The sequence below is a fragment of the Mizuhopecten yessoensis genome, unplaced genomic scaffold (assembly GCF_002113885.1).
Source record: "Mizuhopecten yessoensis strain PY_sf001 unplaced genomic scaffold, ASM211388v2 scaffold8221, whole genome shotgun sequence".
Classification (NCBI taxonomy): Eukaryota; Metazoa; Mollusca; class Bivalvia; order Pectinida; family Pectinidae; genus Mizuhopecten; species Mizuhopecten yessoensis.
The window spans coordinates 165,925-174,499 of record NW_018407439.1 but is presented as its reverse complement, the minus strand read 5'-3'; positions in this window follow the sequence as shown (position 1 = coordinate 174,499).

Below are 8,575 nucleotides of genomic sequence, written 5' to 3'. Positions count from 1 at the left end.
TGAGCTTAGGGGCTTAATTAAACCTGGACAAACTTCATGTGATATAGGCATGTGCTTGGGAGCTTTAGTAAACCTAGAAAAGCTTCCTGTATTAAAGGCTTGTGCTTAGAAGCTTTAGTAAACCTAGACAAGCTTCCTGTATTAAAGGCTTGTGCTTAGAAGCTTTAGTAAGCCGAGACAAGCTTCCTGTGTTATAGGCTTGTGCTTAGGAGTCTAGTAAAACTAGACACAAGCTTCCTGTGATATAGGCTTGTGCTTAGGAGCTTTAGTAAACCTAGACACAAGCTTCCTGTGTTATAGGCTTGTGCTTAGGAGTCTAGTAAACCTAGACACAAGCTTCCTGTGATATAGGCTTGTGTCTAGTAGCTTTAGTAAACCTAGACAAGCTTCCTGTGATATAGGCTTGTGCTTAGGGTCTTAATTAAACCTGGACAAGCTTCCTGTGTTATAGGCTTGTGCTTATGAGTCTAGTAAACCTAGACACAAGCTTCCTGTGATAAAGGCTTGTGCCTAGGAGCTTTAGTATACCTAGACAAGCTTCCTGTGTTAAAGGCTTGTGCCTAGGAGCTTTAGTAAACCCAGACAAACTTCATGTGATATAGACTTGTGCTTAGGAGCTTTAGTAAACCTAGACAAGCTACCTGTGATATAGACTTGTGCCTAGGAGACCTGTGATATAGACTTGTGCCTAGGAGCATTAGTAAACCTAGACAAACTTCATGTGATATAGACTTGTGCTTAGGAGCTTTAGTAAACCTAGACAAGCTACCTGTGATATAGACTTGTGCCTAGGAGACCTGTGATATAGACTTGTGCCTAGGAGCATTAGTAAACCTAGACAAACTTCATGTGATATAGACTTGTGCTTAGGAGCTTTAGTAAACCTAGACAAGCTACCTGTGATATAGACTTGTGCCTAGGAGACCTGTGATATAGACTTGTGCCTAGGAGCATTAGTAAACCTAGACAAACTTCATGTGATATAGACTTGTGCTTAGGAGCTTTAGTAAACCTAGACAAGCTACCTGTGATATAGACTTGTGCCTAGGAGACCTGTGATATAGACTTGTGCCTAGGAGCATTAGTAAACCTAGACAAACTTCATGTGATATAGACTTGTGCTTAGGAGCTTTAGTAAACCTAGACAAGCTACCTGTGATATAGACTTGTGCCTAGGAGACCTGTGATATAGACTTGTGCCTAGGAGCATTAGTAAACCTAGACAAACTTCATGTGATATAGACTTGTGCTTAGGAGCTTTAGTAAACCTAGACAAGCTACCTGTGATATAGACTTGTGCCTAGGAGACCTGTGATATAGACTTGTGCCTAGGAGCATTAGTAAACCTAGACAAACTTCCGGTGATATGGGCTTGTGCCTAGGAGCTTTAGAAAACCTAGACAAGCGTCATGTGCTACAAACTTGGAACCAGTAAACCTACCATACAATTCCAAATCACCAAAACAGGAAATTAATCCTCAAGCTAATTAACATCCCTACATTGTTGGAAGGGGATATATTGTTTATAATAATTAATCCAAGTACCAATCAAGTTTTCTCAAGCAAAAACATTTTCTCAGTCAACAACCCTCTTGTATTTTGTATCATACAAAGTGCTGTGTGCTACTGACGAGGAAAACAAGGGCAGTAACTCATTCATTTAAGTCTTCCTTGAGAAACATTGACTGACCATTGACAACACTGTTTTTGTTTGTTAGTTTTTATGTATTTTCCAAACTAGTTATGATATATAAGAAACTAATTTATTATTACTTAAACCCGTCCTATAATTTAACAGTAGTTGGCCATGTTTGGACAGCCTTCAAGCTAATCTAGGGCCATAACTCTCTTCATTCAAATGTTCATGCAATGGAAACAAGAGGCCCAATGGGCCTGCATCGCTCACCTGGTATTAATCTCACATTTGTAATTTTAAAAGTGGACTAAAATACAGTTACAGGCAAAATATCAGTGTTTCATTCATAAGAACCTATTAAAAGATTTAAACATATGACACCTGTGACCTTGAATGTCGAACAAGGACATTATAATATTAGGTTGAACAGAGTTTATAGTCTTCCAACCCAGCATGCTTCTGGAAAAATATCATTACCCTGGACCTTTTGGTTATACAGAACAAATCATTTTAAGATTTAAACATATATTGACCACTGTGACCTTGAATATGGGCGAAGGTCATTCACTTGGTAGTCCTTCATCCCAGCATGTTAATGGCCAAATATCATCACCCTTGGCCTTTTGCTTATTAAGAAGAAGTCATTCAATGGTTTTAAACATATTTGACCCCTGTGACCTTAAAATATATATGTCAAGGTCATTCATTTGAACTTGGTAGTCCTTCATCTCAGCATGTTACTGGCATTATCCTAGGCCTCTTGGTTATTCAGAAGAAGTTGTTTAAAGGTTTTAAACATATTTGACCCCTGTCACCTTGAAAATTGGTGAAGGTCATTTATTTGAACAAACCTGGTAGCCCTTTATTACAGCATGCAACTGGTCAAATAGCTTCATCCTAGGCATCTTGGTTATTGAGAAGAAGTTGTTTAAAGGTTTTACACATATTTGACCCCTGTGACCTTGAAAGTGGGTCAAGGTCATTTATTTGAACAAACTTGGTAGCCCTTCATCCCAGCATGTTACTGGCCAAATATCATCACCCTAGGCCTTTCGGTTATTCAGAAGAATTTGTTTAAAGATTTTAACATATTTGACCCTTGCGACCTTGAAAATTGATGAAGGTCATTTATTTGAACAAACTTGGTAGCCCTTCATCCAAGCATGCTTCTGGCCAAATATCATCACCCTAGGCCTTTTGGTTACTGAGAAGAAGTTGTTTAAAGTAAAAAGTTGACGCCGGACGGACGCCGGAAGGACGACGGACGCCGCACCATGCCATAAGCTCACTTGGCCCTTCGGGCCAGGTGAGCTAAAAATATGTACAAAAATTCATTAAAATTGGTTTAGTTGAGTAGTGCTAGGACAGACAATTTTTTGGAGTTTGGAGAGGGGTATCACAAAATTCACTGTCTTTGTGCGGGACAATCTAAGGTCAGCTGTTAAGTATGAGAATGGAAAAGTAACTGTTATATAGAGTCTCAAAACCACCATTATCGGTTTTAAAAGCAGAGGATCTATCAATGAAGCTATCTGTTCTATAACAGTCAAACTCCTGTTCATATTTCCTCAATATTCCATCCTGTCATAATGTCTTTGTCCCCAAAGACACACTATTCCCAATCCAGATTTAACTGTCACCAGCACAAAAACTAGAACTTAGCAATGCAAGGGAATTAAAACTTAGCAACCTTGATCCTAACCTTAGAAGGACGTACTACCAAATGATTGGTCATCAGTGTTTGTCCCAGTACAGAACTGCTATATATAGTTCCTTCATACTATCTGACATTGGGAAACCACTAAACAAAATAAGATGGATAAATGTGAGCCAAGCATGCACCCAAACATGGAGAACTTGACCTTGTCTAGCCAGGCATGCAGACTCTCCTGGTGCAAAATCAATTCAAGGTTAACACACATTTCCCACCCAGTTCAAGGATTACAGTGACATTTCCTGCAAGAATAACGATTACAGGCGTCTGTCCCACAGTCTTATATCACCATGTACAATCACACTGCACTCAAGGGAAGGTGATCACAGGCTAAGATAGCTTACACTTACTGGGTGTGCTTGATCACTTGGTGCAAGGCAGATATCAAGTCAGTCCTTGGGGGTTAGGAGGGGACAAGTAAGTCCTTGGGAGCTAGGAGGGCACAAGTCAGTCCTTGGGGGATAGGAGGGGACAAGTAAGTCCTTGGGGGTTAGGAGGGCACAAGTCAGTCCTTGGGAGTTAGAAGGGGACAAGTCAGTCCTTGCGAGCTAGGAGGGGACAAGTCAGTCCTTGGGAGCTAGGAGGGGACAAGCCAGTCCTTGGGAGCTAGGAAGGGACAAGTCAGTCCTTGGGAGTTAGGAGGGGACAAGTCAGTCCTTGGGAGCTAGGAGGGGACAAATCAGTCCTTGGAAGCTAGGAGGGGACAAGCCCCTGGATCAACTGACAATAATTCCATATGCACTGTATTGTAATTTGGAGTGAGTATACTTATTTAATCATACTAATTTAATCATTATTGAATATTTTCAAATTTCTAATCCATGACTATTTCATTGCCCATTGTCAATATTGATCATATCACATAAAACCACAAAAGCCATGACCTTGTATGGAATAAGATTTGCACAGCAATAAGGAGCATAATCAAGCAACACCTACCTAAATCAAAGGCAAGACGACATAAAAAGTAATGAGCTAAAAAAAAACACCAACAGCAGTAAAACCAAATCATAACTTTTTGAAGCTTGAACCAGAACACAGGACTAGCTGAACCAGAACACAGGACTGGCTGAACCAGAACACAGGACTAGCTGTACCAGAACACAGGACTAGCTGAACCAGAACACAGGACTAGCTGAACCAGATCACAGGACTGGCTGAACCAGAACACAGGACTAGCTGAAGCAGAACACAGGACTAGCTGAAGCAGAACACAGGACTAGCGGAACCAGAACACAGGACTAGCTGAACCAGAACACAGGACTGGCTGAACCAGAACACAGGACTAGCTGTACCAGAACACAGGACTAGCTGAACCAGAACACAGGACTAGCTGAACCAGAACACAGGACTGGCTAAAGCATAACACAGGACTGGCTGAAGCAGAACGCAGGACTAGCTGAACCAGAACGCAGGACTAGCTGAACCAGAACACAGGACTGGCTAAAGCATAACACAGGACTGGCTGAACCAGAACACAGGACGAGCTGAACCAGAACACATGACAGGCTGAACCAGAACACAGTACTAGCTGAACCAGAACACCGGACTAGCTCAACCAGAACCCAGGACTGGCTGAACCAGGACACAGGACGAGCTGAACCAGAACACATGACTGGCTGAACCAGAACGCAGGACCAGCTGAACCAGAACACATGACTGTCTGAACCAGAACACATGACTGTCTGAACCAGAACACCGGACTAGCTCAACCAGAACCCAGGACTGGCTGAACCAGAACACAGGACTAGCTGAACCAGAACACAGGACCAGCTGAACCAGAACACATGACTGGCTGAACCAGAACACAGGACTAGCTGAACCAGAACACATTTGTATTCAAAGCTAAAACATCCTATTTCCATGATCAGTATTTCAAGAAGGCATTATTGAAGTCTCAATTCCTATTAAAGCCCTCGTACAGTATCCACTCCATGTAACTGCCGAAACAACACAATTAACCATGCACCATCAACTGTACGATACCATTCCAACCTGTTGGCAAACATTAGCATTAATATTGGCTTCCTGAAACTTCTCTATTTCTGTTCACAAGCCAAAACCCATTTGGCAAATGTAAAATACTTCAATTCCCCAATACATAGTTAATATGTCATAGCTATGTTTCTACCATTAGTTAAAGCCCTGCTCACCCGATCACTGATAATCTCATGAAACTTTCTCTTTAAAACATTTGTTGATATGATAAATTACAGTCCCCACGTCTGTACTGTATTTCTGGAGAATCACATGATGGATAATACCGTCTAATCTCTTCAAATTCATTTCAAACTGATGACTACACTTTTTTTTCTAATTATTATCAAGTTAGGCAGTCCTAGCTAGAAAATTGAATATATTTATATAGATATAATGGCACCTTGCAAATTTCAAATAACATACAACCATGGCTAGGTAATGTCACTCCAGAGCTGTTAGGCGATAGTTTTTTTCTATTCCAGTGCCTGTAAAGTTTCTGTAAAGATGACATTTAAAGCAACGGCCAGCACACATCACAAGGCTTAATACAAAGTCACACCTTATCCTGGAAATAGTTATAGGTCATGAACAATTTATTCAATATAGGTATATACAGGACAATTGATTCAGAATGCCAATAGCTATTTGTATTCTGGATGTTATTTAAGAGCACCCCTTGTTATAAACATATTCTTAATCTTACTTCAGTTTCAAGACGGAGAACTTAGACAGTAAATCGCTAAACCTAAAATGGTGCTCTTTTGTGAAAATTGCCAAGACGTCTAAATGCTGCCATTAAAGGCTTAACACCATGTATTATTTAAGTCTTTTATTACAATTCTAACAGCGAGATATAAAATTCATTCAATTTCATCAAATTATCAGTACATGTATACATGTGAAAGCTATCAAATTCAGACTCAAACAGGAGCTGCCAGTGTAGGCTCAGAGCAAAGACTTGTAAGCCATGAATAACATGACACCAATATAATCCATGTGAACTGTAACACTTAAAGAACAATACCCATGTTCGTGTGACTAATAATCTTGCAGTTCTAGGGAAGTTATCTGAAGAAGAATGAAATTGGCATTCAGTGTTGCTGTCAATAAATAGCTTTTTGTTCTGTTTTACTTAGAAACTATACAATAATATATCTTCAGGCAGATGTGGCATGCTTTACATGCTTTTAAAGATATTTTTCACTTGCATTTTTTCAACCTCTTTCACCAGCAAAACAAAAAGTTGGTATTTCTGCAATATTTCTATGGACAACTCATGTGATTAAAATGAAAACAGTTTATTTTGATGTAGACTGAGTTTAGTCACAATAATGCAAGCACAGGTACTCACTCTATTGTATATCTACTTATATTAGGGACTTTAAGACAATAAGAATGAGATTAAAACATTTTCACTTTTAGTATTCACTAGCACCAACTTATTTTCATTAAATGCTTCACTATATACATATCTTCCTCTTGATAGAAGTGATTTTGTGTTAGAGTTATCTCCCTTGAAATGTTTAATGGTTACAACATTAAACTTTTTTTTGACATTTCAGATATTTCACATTTCAAACTTTAATATATTTTACTTCTGTTATTGTTTTATGGACATTTTTTTTTTTTAAATCTTTCAAAACACAGGACTCAAGTTTCCAGACAATTAACTCTCTTTCTAACATACAAAACACATGACTCAAGCTTCCAGAATACTCCCCCTCTCTCTCTAACAAACAAAACACAGGACTTTAGCTTCCAGAATACTCCCCCTCTCTCTCTAACATACAAAACACAGGACTTAAGCTTCCAGACAACTCCCCCTCTCTCTCTAACATACAAAACACAGGACTCAAGCTTCCAGACAACTCCCCCTTTCTCTAACATACAAAACACAGGACTCAAGCTTCTAGACAACTCCACATTTCTCTAACATACAAAACACAGGACTCTATAGTTTCTAGACAACTCCCTCTGCCTCTCTAACATACAAAACACAGGACTCTAGTTTCTAGACAACTCCCTCTGCCTCTCTAACATACAAAACACAGGTCTCAAGCTTCTAGACAACTCCCCCTCCCTCTCTAACATACAAAACACAGGTTTCAAGCTTCTAGACAACTCCCCCTCCCTCTCTAACATACAAAACACAGGTTTCAAGCTTCTAGACAACTCCCCCTCCCTCTCTAACATACAAAACACAGGACTCAAGCTTCTACACAACTCCCCCTCTCTCTCTAACATACAAAACAGGATGCAAGCTTCCAGACAATTCACCCTCCCTCTAACATACAAAACACAGGACTCGAGCTTCCAAACAACTCCCCCTCTCTCTAACATACAAAACACAGGACTCAAGCTTCTAGACAACTCCATCTCCCTCTCTATCATATAAAACACAGGTTCCAGACAAACGTTATTCTGTCACTGTTCCGCAGTTTTTTATTCCTTGTAATCCTGTTCTACTCCTAAAATATCTGGTGGTCGTGGCCACCAACTATCCCATAATACATGTCTGTACAATGTCTGCACTTCCTGTGCAGACTGTCTACTTGACACAAAATGGTCTAGTGATTACTGAACCATCAGACACAAATCACTGAACCATCATACACAAATCACTGAAACAAGTCAAGTGTATTGATTTATGGCAGTAACAGGTCTGTATCTCAGGGTGGCAGGCTGTGTAGACCTGGTTACCACAAGTACATGTACTTTCAATATCATCACAACACTAGTAATATAAGGCAGAATGTCTAATCATTATAAGTAACGAAGATTATACACTTTTTGTTGTTTTAACTAAAATGTAATCAACCTTTTTATTAGCTTAACCTGAATTTGTTTACTGAACATTTTGATTAGTAGCATACAAGAATAAAGGCAATTTGTAAATCCCGTCAATTATTGGGGTTTAGATTGGCCAATATCAGTTCAATAGCCCTTGTTTTATTACTAGCAATAACTAGAACTGGGAAGATTTGGGATGAGTGGAGGTTTAATTGTGTACAGGTCTTTTATGACCAGTTCTGATAGTAAGCGAGGACTTACACTTCAGAGCACTTTATAGGGGAAAGGTTATAGGGCAAAGTTCACTTCAGCAGTATAGTACATGCTGTGTTTTTTTTATTAAGTTAGCCCTTGTACCTTGTCTGGGTTGTTTTTTTCTAAAACAGCTTTGCAGAAAGTGGTAAAGGTAAGGTATTGTTTACGAATGTTTTCACTCATTATTTTCAATTTTAAAC